Source organism: Pelodiscus sinensis, chromosome 10 (genome assembly GCF_049634645.1).
Source record: "Pelodiscus sinensis isolate JC-2024 chromosome 10, ASM4963464v1, whole genome shotgun sequence".
Lineage (NCBI taxonomy): Eukaryota > Metazoa > Chordata > Testudines > Trionychidae > Pelodiscus > Pelodiscus sinensis.
Window position 1 is genome coordinate 27,709,253 of NC_134720.1, and position 16,166 is coordinate 27,725,418.

General features: G+C 41.3%; 1 protein-coding gene across 15 annotated transcripts in view; it reads left to right on the forward strand.

Moving 5' to 3' along the window:
* Positions 1 to 16,166, forward strand: part of MBNL1 (muscleblind like splicing regulator 1) — a 205,126-nt gene that overhangs the window by 136,595 nt on the left and 52,365 nt on the right. For 2 of the 15 annotated variants that reach the window (XM_075937740.1, XM_075937741.1), the window contains exon 1: positions 4,227 to 4,248. The exons of the other annotated variants lie outside the window; for them this stretch is intronic. The gene's annotated coding sequence lies outside the window, so the exon portion shown is untranslated. Of the gene's footprint in view, positions 1 to 4,226; positions 4,249 to 16,166 lie in introns of those variants that run through there. 15 annotated transcript variants of the gene reach the window in all.

Below are 16,166 nucleotides of genomic sequence, written 5' to 3' on the forward strand. Positions count from 1 at the left end.
TAGACCCATTGAAGTCAGCAGAATTATACTAAAATGGGTGAGATTAGAATCAGAGCTAGAGTCTTTTTTAGCACTGGAAATCAGACAATGTTTATGTTCTAGATTTTTAAATTGTTCACCTCATTTTTTATTGTCCAAACAAGCAAATAAATAAGATTTTTCTTTCCCAGGATTAGAAATAAAGATAATATTTCCTATCCCTGTTGATTCAAACATTGTCTTGATTTGGGTAGCATTGTTTTTCCAGAAATAGAATTTCAACATAGAGTGGAGGACAGGAGGGAGAAAATTAAAAAAGAATAATGAAAGTGTATATGATAAGACATACCAAAAGTTACAGCTATTTATAAAAATATATAATTACCATGAAGTTATAGTGCAGTTTATTTGGATTCTGCTTAACAATACAGGCAGTCCCCGAGTTATGCGGATCCGACTTATGTCGGATCCGCAGTTATGAACGGGGATTTTCTCGCCCCGGAGGACTGGAGCGGCGGGACGCCTGGTCCCGCCGCCCGCCTCCTCCAGGGCGAGAAAAGCTGCTCCCCGTCTCCCTGGTCTGCTGCGGGAGCCAGCAGACCAGGGTGACGGGGACCAAAGCAGCGCAGGACCCGGGGCCAGACCCGCAGCGCTTCCAGTTGATCTGGAAGCGCCACGGGTCCGGCCCGGGTCCTGCGCGGCTTTGCTCAGCGTCTCCCTGGTCTGCAGACCAGGGAGACGCTGAGCAAAGCGGCGCAGGACCCGGGGCCGGACCCACGGTGCTTCCAGCTGACCTGGAAGCGCCGCGGGTCCGGCCCGGGTCCTCCGCCGCTTTGCTTCGCGTCTCCCTAGTCTGCTGGGGGGGACGCAGCTAGTGCCCCCCCCCAGCAGACCAGGGAGACGTGGAGCAAAGCCCGGGGCCTGTGGTAGAGCAGGTGGGGCGCTGCCGGTTGGTCCCGCAGCACCGCTCCTTGGCGCTACTGGACCAACCCGGCAGCACCCCAGCTGCTCAGCCCCAGGAGTCCTGATTCAGCCGCTGCTGATCAGTTTCAGCAGTGGCTGAATCAGGACGCCTGGGGCAGAGCAGCTGGGGTGCTGCTGGGTTGGTCCAGTAGCGCCGAGGAGCGGCCGTGCTACTGGACCAACCCAGCAGCACCCGAGCTGCTCTGCCCCAGGCGTCCCCAAGTTAGCCGCTGCTGAAACTGACCAGCGGCTGACTACAGGAAGCCCGAGGCAGAGTTGCTCTGCCCCGGGCTTCCTGGAATCAGCTGCTGATCAGTTTCAGCAGCAGCTGACTTGGGGACGCCTGGGGTTCTTAAGTTGATTCTGTATGTAAGTCAGAACTGGTGTCCAGATTCAGCGACTGAATCTGGATGCCAGTTCCGACTTACATACAGATTCAACTTAAGAACAAACCTACAGTCCCTATCTTGTACGTAACCCGGGGACTGCCTGTATTGACCTACAATACTATAAATATAGTTCATCAATATGAGTGATACCACTGTGAGTTTCCCATGGAAACCAGAAACCCAATTTCTAGTTAAAAAGCACATTGGAGAAAATATCCGTGGAACAACTTCATTTTCCATATTAGCCCTTCTGTGTCCTTGTGCAGCATAGGTGTATAACAGTGATTATTTTAATAATACTGTTAATAAAATCTAACTGCATCTAGTTTGATGTAATGATACTTTGGTGGTATGAACATCTAGTAAACATAAGAAACTTTTTCATATTTTTAGTTTATGATTTTACAGTAGCAGAGGACAATTTGTCTGGTTTTTCTCACCAAAATATAGAAGCATAAATGTCATATGATCTCCTTGGATATGTCATACCATTAAAGATTGTAGTAATAGTCAAAAACTATTTAGATAAATTAAAGTGTGCTTTCAGGAGAAAGCTTTTTAAAATGTTTAATGGGCTGATTCTGTGGTTTTTGAAGTGTATGGAGGCTTTCTCATTGATTTCAGTGGTAACACTAATAACCCTAAATGTTGTTGGTTGCAGGGTAATACATTTAACCATAAGATCACAAAAGGAATAAAATATGTTAGGGTGTAAAATCTAGATTTGTTCTATTATAATTGAGAAAAATACTTGTCCCACATTTCTGTTTACATTTATTGCAATTAGGAAAAGAAAGATGTTCGTGAAGGATAGATCAATCAGTGTCTATCAGCAAAGATTGTGAAGGGTTCAACCCCACACTCTGGGTGTTTCTAAGCCTCTGTTTGACAAATGCTGGGACTGAATAATAGGGGATGGATCACTTGATAATTCCCTTTGAAGCATCTGGCATAGGTCACTGTCATAAGACAGAATGCTGGGCTAGAGGAACCATTGGTCTCACCTATATGAATGTCCCAATGTTGTACTTATATTCATATAGACTTTATTTCTACTTCTTGTGAAATAAAGGACTCTACAGATCATGTCCTCATCTACTGTAAATCAACATAGGTCCATTAATTTCAACATTTTTGATGCATGCACACCAAAAGTGGACCTGTCGCAATGTTCCCTAAGATAGCTCCTCTACGCACAATATATTTTCTTATTTTTGTGCTAGCACGCAAATGACTGAACTATTAGCATTGCCAGCTCATATGATTTATAATATGTATTAAAACCTGTTGCTAAGGCAACACCTTTTAATTGGAGAATTATCATGCTAGCAGCCCATTTTCTTTGAATACGGCACTATATTAAGAATCCCAGATAAAATAGGAAGGTAGATTTTGTTTTGTATGTGTGCGCATCATTCTACATGTACTAGATGTTTATGATCAAGGACCTGTTTTACTAATAATTTTACTCTGAATGCTTGAAAGCATTGCACATTGCTTCAAACTAAGAAGAACCCAGTCCTCAAAACTCCTGAGTAAAGTAGTCCTCTCTCAGGTAACTAGCTCCAGTGGGGACTAATTGCCTGAGTAAGGTTTTGCTAAATGGTCCCTGTTAGTGCAAACTTACTCTAGCGATCTGTTATTTGTCTATCAAAATACACAGAATTAGTACAGACTTCAGACTGTTCCCTGAAATTGTGTAAATGGCTAATTGAGTTAACTCCATATGGACAAAGAGGTTGAGCCTAATACCTTAGGGAAAGAACAAACATTTATTCAAATAATGTTTTGGCCCTTAACAAATAGCATATTTGTGCTCTTCCGTTTTTCTGTGTCTGTGAACATCTATAGAAGTATTTTAATGGTGCAGTATCAGTTGATTTATGAAAAACAAGATGCTTTCTATTTGCTTTTTTATAAGCAACAGTTCTTGAATAAACAAGGAGCAGAATGATATAGCAAGTGTTCTGTAACTCAGGTTACGCTACTGCAGTGTTATAAAAATAGCCTAAGTAAACAGACCCAGCAGGCAGGCGCAGGCGCAGCTTAATTTTAAGACCTTCCCTGGCCAAGGCCAGCTGTGAAAGTGCTCTTATATATGATTATAAAGTAAACATTACCTAATGGTAGCAGAATAAATAAATATCACACATTAAAGCTTACAGTATATCAGCTTGGTGTTTTTATATCACTGCAGTAGCAAAACCTTATATGATATTGACAGAAATATTGTGCTCGATGCTCACTCTGTGGTGTTAAAATATGAAATCCCATAACTTTAATCTTGTGAAATAATAATCGTCATCTAGAGGTGGGTCTTCTAGAATCTAGTGTGAAGGGAAAGCTATTCAGCTCCACTGTAAGAGCACAAACTGAAAGCAGTCATTGAGGCTTTTTTCATTCAAAATTCCCATATTTATTTGTATGATGTATCTTTTTAATGCGGCATTATTTCCACTTGTCCAGGGTTGAGCAATGTCAGAAAGGAATTTGCTTGTTTCTCCATTTATCATAAAATCTTGTCTACACCGTAGAGATGGAAGACATTTACTGTGTCATCTAGTCCCTCCCTGCTAATGCATGATTATTTTCATCTCTACGTTTTCTGTTGTCTTATCCAACCTACTTTAAAAATCCCAAGCACTGTTTCCATAGAGAGATAACTCCATAGGCTAATGCAGCTCAGATTCAGGATGTATTTTCTGGTACTTAACCTAAAATGTTCTTTTCTTCATTTCATTTCATTCAGTTGTTCCTAGTTATAATTCTGTGTATCACTCTATGTAAGTCCTCTATAATCTGGAGTTTTACTTCTTTAGTTTATTTGAAATGGTTACATGCTGTTCTTTTGTCTTCTTTCCCCACTGTGTATTTTAGCTCTCTGAATCTTGCCTCAGAAGTGATTCTCTCTCTACAGGTGATACTTATCTTTATTTTTTCTAAACACTTTTTAAATCTGTTACATACATGTTTGATAATGCAGTGCTCCAGGTGTAGTCATGTAGAGAGAATTTGTTACCTTCTTGCTGCATGCATGTTTTTGGGTACTCAGTCCAAAATTGCTGCTGCTTTTTTTTTCTCATCACCTTGCAAACTCATGTTTCATTTGATAATTCTTACATCTCTTTTAACATTACTGATTATCAGATTTTGTCCTTTCAGATCATCCCCTGCATGTTAGCTTTCAGTTTTCCTAGCTGGATCTAATTGTTATGTCTGACCATTGTTTCTAATTCATTCAAATCCCCTGTATTATTGTTCTGTCCTACTTGATCTGTGCAAATTTCAGATGCCCCTTCATGTATCTGCAAAAAGATGAATAAATAATGTCTATCTGTTGATAAACTGCTAAAATTTCTCTCTATATTAAAAAAAACTTTTCCTGGGGGATAACACAGTGACGTCATGACATCACTTTGTGTCCCACCTAACTCCTCCCTCCCTCCCCTTTCTTTCCCCAGCGTTGGGTTGCAGCCACTCTCCTCCTCTTTCCCTGGAAGCTGGGAGGGGGGGAAGGGAGAGGAGTGCAGAGACTGGTGTGGCACAGAAGCATTTCCATTTCTCCACCGGTGGCCGGGGGGGAAGGGAGATTGTGGGGTGTGGCGAGGCCCAGAAGCAGCCCCCCTTCCTTCCCTCCCCTCCCCCTGGCGATGGCCGGGGGGAGAGCGCAGGGCCTAGTGAGGCCTCAGGGTGGCTCCCTTCCCCAGGGCTGGGGGGGAGAGCCAGGACCTTGGAGGAGTAAGGAGGGGGCAAGAGCCAGGGCAGCCTTGGGGCTGGGGACAGGGAGGAAGAGCTGAGGCCGGGGAGGCCTCGGACCTTCACTGGCATGGGGAGAGGGGCTTAGCCCAGCCCTCCCTGCCCAGCAGCTGGGGGAGAGCTGGGCCAGCCACAGCCTCAGCTCGGCCCAACCCACACGCCCCAGAGTGAGGCTATCCCCCTAGGGAACATCATTGTTACTATGCCGTGGACGGGGGAGCGACTGTTGGCAGCGTGTATGTTCCCTCCTCCTTCGTGCCCCTTCCCTCCCCTTTCACATCGTGCACCCACACGGGTGTGGGACCCCAGCTGACTGCCATAACTGAGGAGGGAGGGAGGCCCCACCTTCTCCTACCACTGCTGGCAAATGCAGGTGTGTGGGCAGGGAGAGCGGCCGTTCGTGGCACATGCGCTCCCTCCTCCGTGCCCCTCCCTTCCCAAGCGTGGAGGAGGGAGGGAGGCACCTCCTGCTACACCTCCTCCTGTTGTGCCTCAGCTACAGTGGCTTCCAGAGCTAACTTGTCATGAACAGCTGGATTGAGCTCTTACAGCCACCTTGGCTAGGCAGTGGTCCGTGGCCTGGCAATTGGAAACCACTGTTTTAGGAGGAACATCAGATCATCTAGATACTGCCTAATCTTCAACAGGTTACATTAAAAAACAACAGCAAAGTCAGTACAAACTAAAAAATTCATACTTGTTTGTACTGCTGTATATGTGGTATACTGAAATCTAAATATGATATTTATATTCCAGTTGATTTATTTTATAATTACATGGTAAAAATGAGAAAGTAAGCAATTGTTCAGTACAGGCAGTCCCCGACTTACGCGGATCCGACTTACGTCGGATCCGCAGGTACGAACGGGGCTGCCCCGAGTACACGGACTGCGGGACCTCGCGGTCCTGCCGCCCGTGTACTCTGGGGCTTTCTCTGCGTCTCCCTGGTCTGCAGACCAGGAAGACGCAGAGCAAAGCCGCGGAGGGGCTCGGGCACTGGGGTAGCCCAGGCGCGCCAGCAGACCAGGGAGACTGGGAGCAAAGCCGCGGAGGACCCAGGCGGCGGGACCGCGGTGCGTCTCGGTCCGCCGCCCGTGTCTTCCTGGTCTGCTGGGGTGGGGGAGGGGGGGAGGGCGCAGCTAGTACGCCCCCCTCCCAGCAGACTAAGCTTTTCTCCGGACGCCTGTGGCAGAGCAGCTGGGGTGCTGCCGGTTGGTCCCGCAGCGCCGCTCTGGGCGCTACTGGACCAACCCAGCAGCACCCCAGGTGCTCTGGTCCTGATTCAGCCGCTGCTGGTCAGTTTCAGCAGCGGCTGAATCAGGACGCCTGGGGAAGAGCAGATGGGGTGCTGCTGGGTTGGTCCAGTAGTGCCAAGGAGCGGCGCTATTGGAGCAACCCAGCAGCTGCTCTGCCCCAGGCGTCCTGATTTAGCCGCTGCTGAAACTGACCAGCGCTGACTACAGGAAGCCCGAGGCAGAGTTGCTCTGCCCCGGGCTTCCTGGAATCAGCTGCTGATCAGTTTCAGCAGCAGCTGACTTGGGGACGCTTGGGGTTCTTAAGTTGATTCTGAATGTAAGTCAGAACTGGCGGTCAGTTTCAGCAGCGGCTGAATCTGGACGCCAGTTCCGACTTACATACAGATTCAACTTAAGAACAAACCTACAGTCCCTATCTTGTACGTAACCCGGGGACTGCCTGTGCTAGTGTGTTGTGACTCCTTAGTATTCTTATGTCTTATTTGTAAGCAAGTAACTTTTAAACGAGGTGAAATTTGGGGTTTGCAGGACAAACCGGATTCCTGAAAGGGGTACAGCCACAGATCTACTCTGTGCTAGCCTCTGCCATAAGACTCCTGTGGTACCTCAGCTGGTGTGTAGACTGCTGATGAAATCCCTGGAGGAGAGTGTCAGACATGAATTCCTGCTCCAGCATAGCTGTTCCCGTGGGAAGGTGGGTACATATAATTTGTACCCACAGGTCTGAATAGGCTGTGATTTCAGCTTGCTAATTAGAACTCATTTTTTATATCAGCACACAGGGACAGCCAAGAAAGTTTTAATAAGAAGCCAAGACCATCAGCATGATCAATTTGCTATTCTTCCCTTTGCAATTTGAGCATACAGTGCTAGTACATTTATAACTTTTTGCCCCACATGCATCTAAAGGGATGTGTCTGAACAGTATGTATCTTCTCCAGTTACTGAAAACAATAAATGTTTGTGAGATTTTGGAGCCATCTTTAAGGCCTGAATCCAGATTTTTCAAAACCTGTATAACTAAATTTAGGGTCTTAAATAAAAAAATTAATTTAGATGCTTAAATACGGATTTATTTACCCAAGCCTGAACATTTTCCCCTAGAACATAAGAACGGCCATGCTGGGTCTGACCAAAGGTTCATCTAGCTCAGTATCTTGTCTGCCAACAGTGGCCAATGCCAGTTGTCCCAGAAGGAGGGATCACAACAGGTAATCCTCACTTGATCCCATCCCTGTCTCGCACTTCCAGAGAAACAGAGGCTAGGGACACCATTCCTACCCATCCTGGCTAATAGCCATTGATGGACCTAACCTCCATGAATTTATCTAGCTCTTTTTTGAACCCTGTTAAAGTTCTAACCTTCACCGCAACCTCTAACAAGGAGTTGTACAAGTTGACTGTGTGCTGTGTGAAGAAAAAAATAATTCTATTTGTTTTAAATCTGCGTATTAATTTAATTTGGTGACCCCTAATTCTTATATTGTAGGAATAAGTAAATAACTTTTCCTTATTCACTTTTTCCATACCAGTCATGATTTTATAGACCTCTATCATATCCCCCCTTAGTCTCCTCTTTTCTAAACTGAAAAGTCAAGTCTTTTTAATCTCTCTTCATATGGGACGTGTTCCAAACTCCTAATAATTTTTGTTGCCCTTTTCTGAACCTTTTCCAATGCCAATATATCTTTTTTCAGATGACGACCACCTATGTTTTCTAAGTGCCCTCAACCCAGCTCATGGCAAATTTTTGGCACATACTTACTAAAGGAAAGAGTTAAGGAAGCAGAACCAGCTACCCATTGGGTCCCTCTCAGATTTAAGTATAAACTAATCTATGCCAGAGAGATCAATGCCACATTTAAAAGAACTAGAATTGGTCCGGTCTGAAATGATTCATTAAAATAACATAGTAGAAGCAGGGCCATTTGGGTGCCATTAGTTTATAAATCCATCTGAGCCTGAGGCTGGTTTCAACAGTGAGATTGCTCATGTAATCTCTTGCTCTATTGTTGTTTCAGGGAATATGAGGAGGATTTATAACTGTCCTTTGAGGATTTTTTTACATGACTCACAGTTTTTCAAAAGCAACCTGTGGGCTAAACATAGGATACACTTGAGTCTTTGAGTACTGATGTGACAATATACAGCATGTGTTGGAGAATTATTAATAATATATATTTTTGTCTTCTCTGTAAACCAGTGTTTCTTAAACTTTTTAAGAACAAAGAACACCAAACAATAATCTTTTTTTATGAGAAACACTGAGGATTTTTTTATTGAGCCAAAAAAAAAAGAAGGTCAGGGGGGAGGGGGAAAAGTTATTGATGACAAAAAAGTCACATGACCCTTTAAGGGTGGCCATTTTGAACTCTGTTGTGTGCTGCGGAACACAGTTTAAGAAACACTGCTGTAAACACTAAACAGGAATTTTCTTTTTATGATACTGCTAATCAGATATTGATATCTGTGGATATTCCTTGAACCATTCTCTCAAGAAAAAAGGAAAAACTTTTAGTACCCATGCAAAAAAAAAAAAGATGACTACAATTAGCCCCTGGGCATTTGTAGAAGTGTGTGGCATGTATGTTTGCCATCAAACATGAAAATCAGTATCTCTCGTAAACATTAGAACGTGCTGGTTCTGCAAAAAACAGGTTATGTACTGCATAGTAGGAAGTGTGGTACATTACAGGAGGTGAGAGAGAAAAAGGGGATGTAATTCATCCAAAAGGGAAAGTTGCACTTATTTTTGTCTTCTGTGTGCGCAAGTTTAGAATAGTCAGGCACAATACCAAAGCCAGACTTATTTAGCAGATCACCCCACTCTTGCAAACCTTGGCAGTGTTACATAAGATACATTTTTACAATGAGTAATTATTATTGGATGATTTCTCCAAAGGAGTTGATTATTTTCTTCCTGAACCTGGGCATGCTCATCTTTCTGCCCCATTTCAGTGTTTGGCAAATACACATGTTTTATTGAGCCCTTCCCTGGAAAAATCTTTCTCCTCCAGTTGGGCCCAAGTCAATTCTTATTAAAGTTGATGAGATTTTGCCCATTGACTTAAATTAGAGTTGGATTGGGCTTCTTACAATTACTATTAGTTTCAGTACTATAATACCTTTGCAAGCTGTTGACATTATTGCACTTTTCATCAGTTGTTTTGTGCTGGTATGTATTAGAGGGTGAGTTAGATGTTCTTTATCTTGGCATATGCAAAATCCAGAAAGAGCTGTTTTCTCATCTTGAGCATGTGCTGGTGTTGGAAGCATAGTTTATTGACGATGCAGCTTTCAGTGATTTAGACACTACTGGATTGTACTGAGATTGTCTAACCCACATTTCCTGACAGACTGTGTTCAAATACTGTCTTATGGCATAGTTTGACTTGTTATGGATTCTTCACTGCCTCAAAACAAAAGTCAAATTCTTCAACCTCATGTTGTCCACATTGAAGGCTGAAACAGTGACTAAACATATCTGAACGGAAAACTGGATATAAGAGAGAATATAGCTTTTGCTTCTAGGGATTGTTTAGTGTTCAGTGCACATATTCCTAAAAAAGCCAGACAGAGTAAACTTGTGGTTAAAGTACAAGTCTGAAAATCAGGGAATCTAGCTTGTATTCACACTTCTGTGATGAATGTAAGTAGGGGTACGCTTAGACTAAATTAATATTTGTAAAATGTTTTGAGATCCTTTACTGTCAGGCACCTATAGAAATATAAAGTATTAAGTAATACTGGTGGGATATAACACACATAAAGAGCAGTAACTTTATTTTCTCCATCCCAAAATATGATATCCTTATTGTTAATATTCATTTATTTTTAAGGGGTATTTGTGGCCTGTTGTTCACCTTTGGTTTAGAACAAGTGCCCTTGAGACCACTCGGGTATGTTTATACAACAAAGAAAAACCTGTGGCTGGCCTGTAGCAACTGACTCAGACTGAAAACTGCAGGGCTGTTAAGTGCCACAAAGACTTTGGGGCTTGGGCTGGATTCTGTGAGATAGGAGGGTCCAAGAGCTTGGGCTCCAGTCAGAGCCTAGATTCTACATGGCAATAAAACATACCCACAGCCTGAGTCACCTGGCAGGGGACAGCCACTGGGTATCTTTGCTGTGTAAATATACCCTCTGAGAAAATTACTATCCATTCGCTAAGAGTACAACCAAACTATATCCCTTTTTTTATTTTAAAAAAAAAGATGTTTACAGGATCTTTCGAAACGGGGCATTTCTGTTAGAACGATCCCTGTCTTGACTGTGGTTTTTTTCCGAAAAAGGCTTTTTGAAAAAAAGCTGCCTCCGCCGTTATGTAAATGAAGCACAGGAAATTTAAATCCCAGCGTCATTTACAATTTCGATAAGTCTAATTTACATCCATTTATCAAAAAAGGGATGTAGTTTAGATGTACCCTTGGGTTAACAACAGATCTTCCATTTTTTTTATTCAATGAATGTACATGAAGAGATGAGCTAGAAATATTAAACTTCAGTATTAATATTTCCTGAACACAAAATTCCTACTGACACACAGAGATGCTCTAGGGCTGGCCCCTCCCATTCTCCACGCTCATGATACCATCTGTATGTTTTATTAGTCTTTAAAGTGCTACCAGAATGTTTTTTTTAAGTTATTCATGGTTTGGTTTATCTAAAAACAGCTTTGGTATTGTCTGGTATGTCTTGAGCAACCCCTCTCGTGCTGTTCCTTTAGAATGATATTGGCATTGTCCAAAATCTCACCTTCACCCAGCCAGTTGCTTGTGTGAGATAGAAGAAAATAGTGTTTATGTACGTCTTGGAGAACGCATACCTTCAGATATTCACTCTTCATTGGCCTTGTAGTAGGAATCTAAATTAGTATATACAAATAATGTCAATTTAGCAACAAGTCCTATAGATGGGAGGAGGTGGTAGATGGAATAGATCTTGACTTTAGTAAGGCTTTTGATACTGGTTTTACTTGACCTACTCATAAACAAACTAGGGAAATACAACCTAGATGGTGCTTCTAAAAGGTGAGTAAATAACTGGTGGGAAAACCAGAGAGTAATTATTAGTGGTTCACAGTCAAGTTGGATGGGCATAACAAGTGAGGTTCAACAGGGATCAGTTTTGGGTCCAGTTCTGCTCAATATCTTCATCAGTGATTTAGATAATACACTTTCAAAGTTTGTGGTTGATACACTTAAAAAGTTTGTGGAGGTATTGCAAGTGCTGGAGGAGAAGGTTAAACTGCAAAATGATATGGACAGACTGAAGAAATGGTCTGAAATAAATAGAATGAAACCCAATAAGAACAAATGTGAAATACTCCACTTGTGAAGGAACAATCAATTGCATAAATACAGAATGGGAAATGACTGCCTAGGAAGGAGTAATAAAGAAAAGGATCATAGGAGCTCACAAGCTAAATATGAGTCAACAGTGTAACACTTGCAAAAAAAGAAAGCATCATTCTGGGATGTATTAGCAGGAATGTTGTTCGCAAGACACAGGAAGTAATTCTTCCATTCTACTGTGTGTTAGTTCTTGCTGTATTTTAGAAAAAAATTGGCTAAATTGGAGGTAGTACAAAGAGGAGCAGAACCCTCCCCCCCCCCCCAAATGATTAAAGGTTTAGAAAATATAACCAAAGAGGGGAGATTGAAGAAAATGGGTTTGTTTAGTCTGGAGAAGAGAAGCATGGAGAAAGGACATAACAGTTTTCAAGTTAAATGCTGTTACAAGGAGAAAAATGTGTCCTTAACCTCTGATAGGGCTGAAGTAAAGGGCTTAAATTGCAGCAAGGGCAGTTTTTAGGTTGGACTTTAATAATAACTTCCTAACTGTCAGAGTAGTTAAGTTCTAGAATAAATTGCCTAAGGAAGTTGTGAAATCTCCCTCATTGGAAATTTTTAAGAGCAGATTAGACAAAATACCTGACAGGGAAACACCTGTCAGGGATGATCTAGATCCATGGTGTCCATCACACTGGCCACTAGTGGCTGTTTGGCTTGTTGAGTGTGACCAGTTGGCTTGAACAATGTGGCTATTTGGCCAGTGGAGTGTGGCTAGTTTGCTATAGCAGTAGCCAGTGTAGTGGCTACTGCTTCAGAACTGGTTGGACACCATGGATCTAGATAATACTTAGTTCTGCCATGAGCTCAGAGAACTGGATTAGATGACCCCTCAAGGTCTCTTCTAGGCCCACATTTCTATGATTCTATGAAAGTGACTCATACTGGAAAAATGGCTTCAATGGGATTTTTTTTGTGTGCATATATCTGTGGATTCTTTCAACTTAAAAAAACAGGACTTAATTGTTCCAACTTTACCCTAACACATCTTTCTCTTGCTTGGAAACCTTTTGTTACAAATAGCACTTGATCATTGAACAATAAGCAAACATATCTCCAAATGTAAAGTGAAGAGATGCTTCTGAAAATTCTGTAAATGGCAGTTTACACAAAAATGTGATCTGTGAGCTTTATGGAGTTGATCCAAAGAAAGCAGAAGTCAATAGAAAGATGTGGCTTTCAGATCAAGTCCTGATTGCATTTATAATATACACCACTATCTTCTCTGCTCAAAGAACAGGCCTTTCCTTCTTTTAACTTTGGTTTGAATCCCATTAATTATTTTTTTCTCTCTTCTCCCTCCATTACTCACACTTAACAGTAAAATACTAAAAATGGGGAGAATTATAAAATGTAAAAAACAATATTGTTGAAAAAAAGCTGCCTCCGCCGTTATGTAAATGAAGCACAGGAAATTTAAATCCCAGCGTCATTTACAACAATATTGTACTGGTATAGATACTTGCTTGTGTGTGTGTGTGTGTGTGTGTGTGTGTGTGTGTGTTTTAATTATGACTAGAGCAGGCCAGAAAATGAGACTTTTCCATGTGAAACTGTTAACAGGAAAAAATGTCTATTCAAAATGCTCAGGTCATAAAATAATAACTTTCCCACAAAAGTTACGGTAGTGTGGGAAAAATTTTTCCTTGCATTAATTTTTTTTTTACCTGTTGGAGAACAGTTACAAAATATGGAAAATTTTCCCCACTTTCTGACTATTTTCCAGATAGAAAAAGAAGTTAGCATTACTTTGTGTTGAAAAACTCTAAGAAAACATAGAAAAACATCTCCCAACAATTTAAAACAAAATGATTTTATAATATATAAAAATTGTTTCTACCTCAACAGGGTTTTTGAAATATGGAAAAATTAATCATAAACAAAATTGTTTTTGTGGGAAACATTTTTGACAATCTTAAATTTTAAACTAAAAATATTTTTACTGAAACTTGTGAAAATATACAAAATGACAGATTTTTTGTTGTGCATAGGTTACAATTTTATTAGGAACAGGTTCTTGATCCTTTTAGTTATATTTTCAGCTCTGTGTGTGTGTTGGCTTTTTAAAGCATGTCTTAGGAAATTATGCCAGGCCAAGTAAGGGTAGAAGTAGGTCAACAACTCCATTTGTTTTCACATAGAATTCGACTGTAGGTGCCCCGGCCATTGTGGTTCATTTGGTTGAACTTTGAATTGGACTGTTCTTCTACACTCAACCTGTGGCCATTGCTGCACAGGCATATTAATTTATTGGATGCTTGTATTTCTGGCCTGCATGCAAATCCAGCTCCCTTTGAATGATATCATCATGCCTATGTGCTCTAGAATCTCTAGCAACATCAAGCAAAGTGCATTTATCATTCTGTAACTTCTGTTCATGCAGATGGACATCTGTTTTCCTCTCTCAATAATAGTAGCACAGTTTGCTATGTTTTGTGTGCTAGTGCAAATGAAAGCAATACACAGGAGAGTGTGCATTCAGGGCCTTTCCCTGCTCCCCTTGAAGCAAATCTCCCAGTGATTTAAGTGTAGCATCTGGATGTTAACAGGCAGAAAATGTAAGACTGATGTGGACGTAAGTACCCTTTTTTGTTTCCAGGATTTAGCATGTCATTGGGTTATAAACCAATTCTTCTGAGTGCCATCCACATCTCCTGGGAAGTATGCTGTAGAGACATATGTCAGCTCTTTGGCCAATTGCCTCTTATTGGTGTGAGATGGCATATCGTAGGACACTGCTGAATCTCTGTGAGGAAAGAAAATGAAGTGATTTATAAAAGACAATTAGTCAACCAATATCAATATTTCAGTGTTATAGAGAAAATATATTTCCTCTTACAGACTCCACTCACAGTCTTATTCAATTCTATATGTCAGGCATTTAAAAAATAGAAATTACGTAAAAATATCCAAAGTCCAGCCAAATCCATTGGGAATCTTTCTGTTGACAGTGAGCTTTGATAAGGCCCTTTATACCTAGGACCATATCTGAGAAATACCAAATGCTGTCAATCACATAGTGGGGATTGAAGTAGCATTTTTGTCTCAAGATTTACTCAGCTCCTCAAAGGATCAGAGCTTTAAGAGCTAAGCTGCAGCACCTGTTGGCCAAGATAATATTCCTAGTAACTCAAGGCTGTTACAAAGAACTTGCTTTTTGTGCAATGCATAAAGTAACCTGTTCCTAAACTGTAACTGTAAACATTAGAGAAAAGCATGCATTCCCGGCAGATGGGGCAAGTAACGGACCAGCAGTTGATGGGTGACTTCATGTTTCCCTCTCCTTTAGTATAATTAAATATACACAATGACTGGGTCCAAGTATAACATTGTAAATAAATGAGGGGAAAACAGCTTTGCAGAAATACTATAGTGTTCTCTTGGATTGGGCAAATGCAGGCCAGCTACTTCTAATCCCAGTCACCTACTTTTGCCAAGGCTAGACAGTTTTAAATATTGCAGACATAATGCTGCCCTAATTTAATGATGCTCAGGCTGGTTGTTTAGCACAACCTGGGCTTTCAGCCTAAATGTTGTTGATATGATAGCTGGAGAAAAACATCATGTGATAGCCGTCTGTGCTTTCCCCTCTCACTTTCACATTCCTACTTATTAAGATACATGGTTGCCATGGCTGACATTACCATGGCTCACAACATCTCCATGTTTTTCATCTCTTGATTTAATACATATTTATGAATAGTTTGCATAGAAAGTCTAATTACAATATCAAACATTGCACTATCTTTGTATCACTGTTGTCAGGAGTCAAGCACTTTGAGTGTTGTAAGATGATGTTATAATAAGGATGATTTGGCATACGGGAGCCAAATTACTGAATGTGATACAGAAGCCTGATAGTTTTATGAAAAATTATGCAATGGTGATGAAATACCATATTTTGACCAAGGAACAGGTACAGCGCCTCTGTTTTAACTATAAGAGTATTGAAAATTGGCAGTAAAATCTGTCTAATTGGTTGATTTATATGGGGTTTTTTTTGGTGATGTCACACTGTCTAGAGTGAATCATGACTGAATCCTACAGTAGGGCACATACTCCAAGGTGGTGGCATATTCTGTTATTAGATTTCACCAAGCCAGTAACAAGTGTGAACTGCTGGTTCACTTTCCCAGTCTTCCTATAGAAAGACACAGACTGTAGTCTCTCATGCTACTCAGACAAACTTGACTTAGCGATAAATGGTCACGTATCTCAAAAGTCATACCACATTCAGGTTGCTTCCAGTCCCAAGAAACCAGTCACTTACCCTAGATCAACTGGAAACCTAGATCTTACACTAAATACAATGCCAGTAGCTGTTATTGGAATAAGTTATCTAAAGGTGTATTAAATAGCAACAAGAGAGTTATTTACAGGTTGAAACAAGCCAATGAATACTCACAAAGGAGTTATCATGTAAAATCTTAAGAGTGACAGAGCTGTAGTGATCTGTCTATTTAATGTGCCTT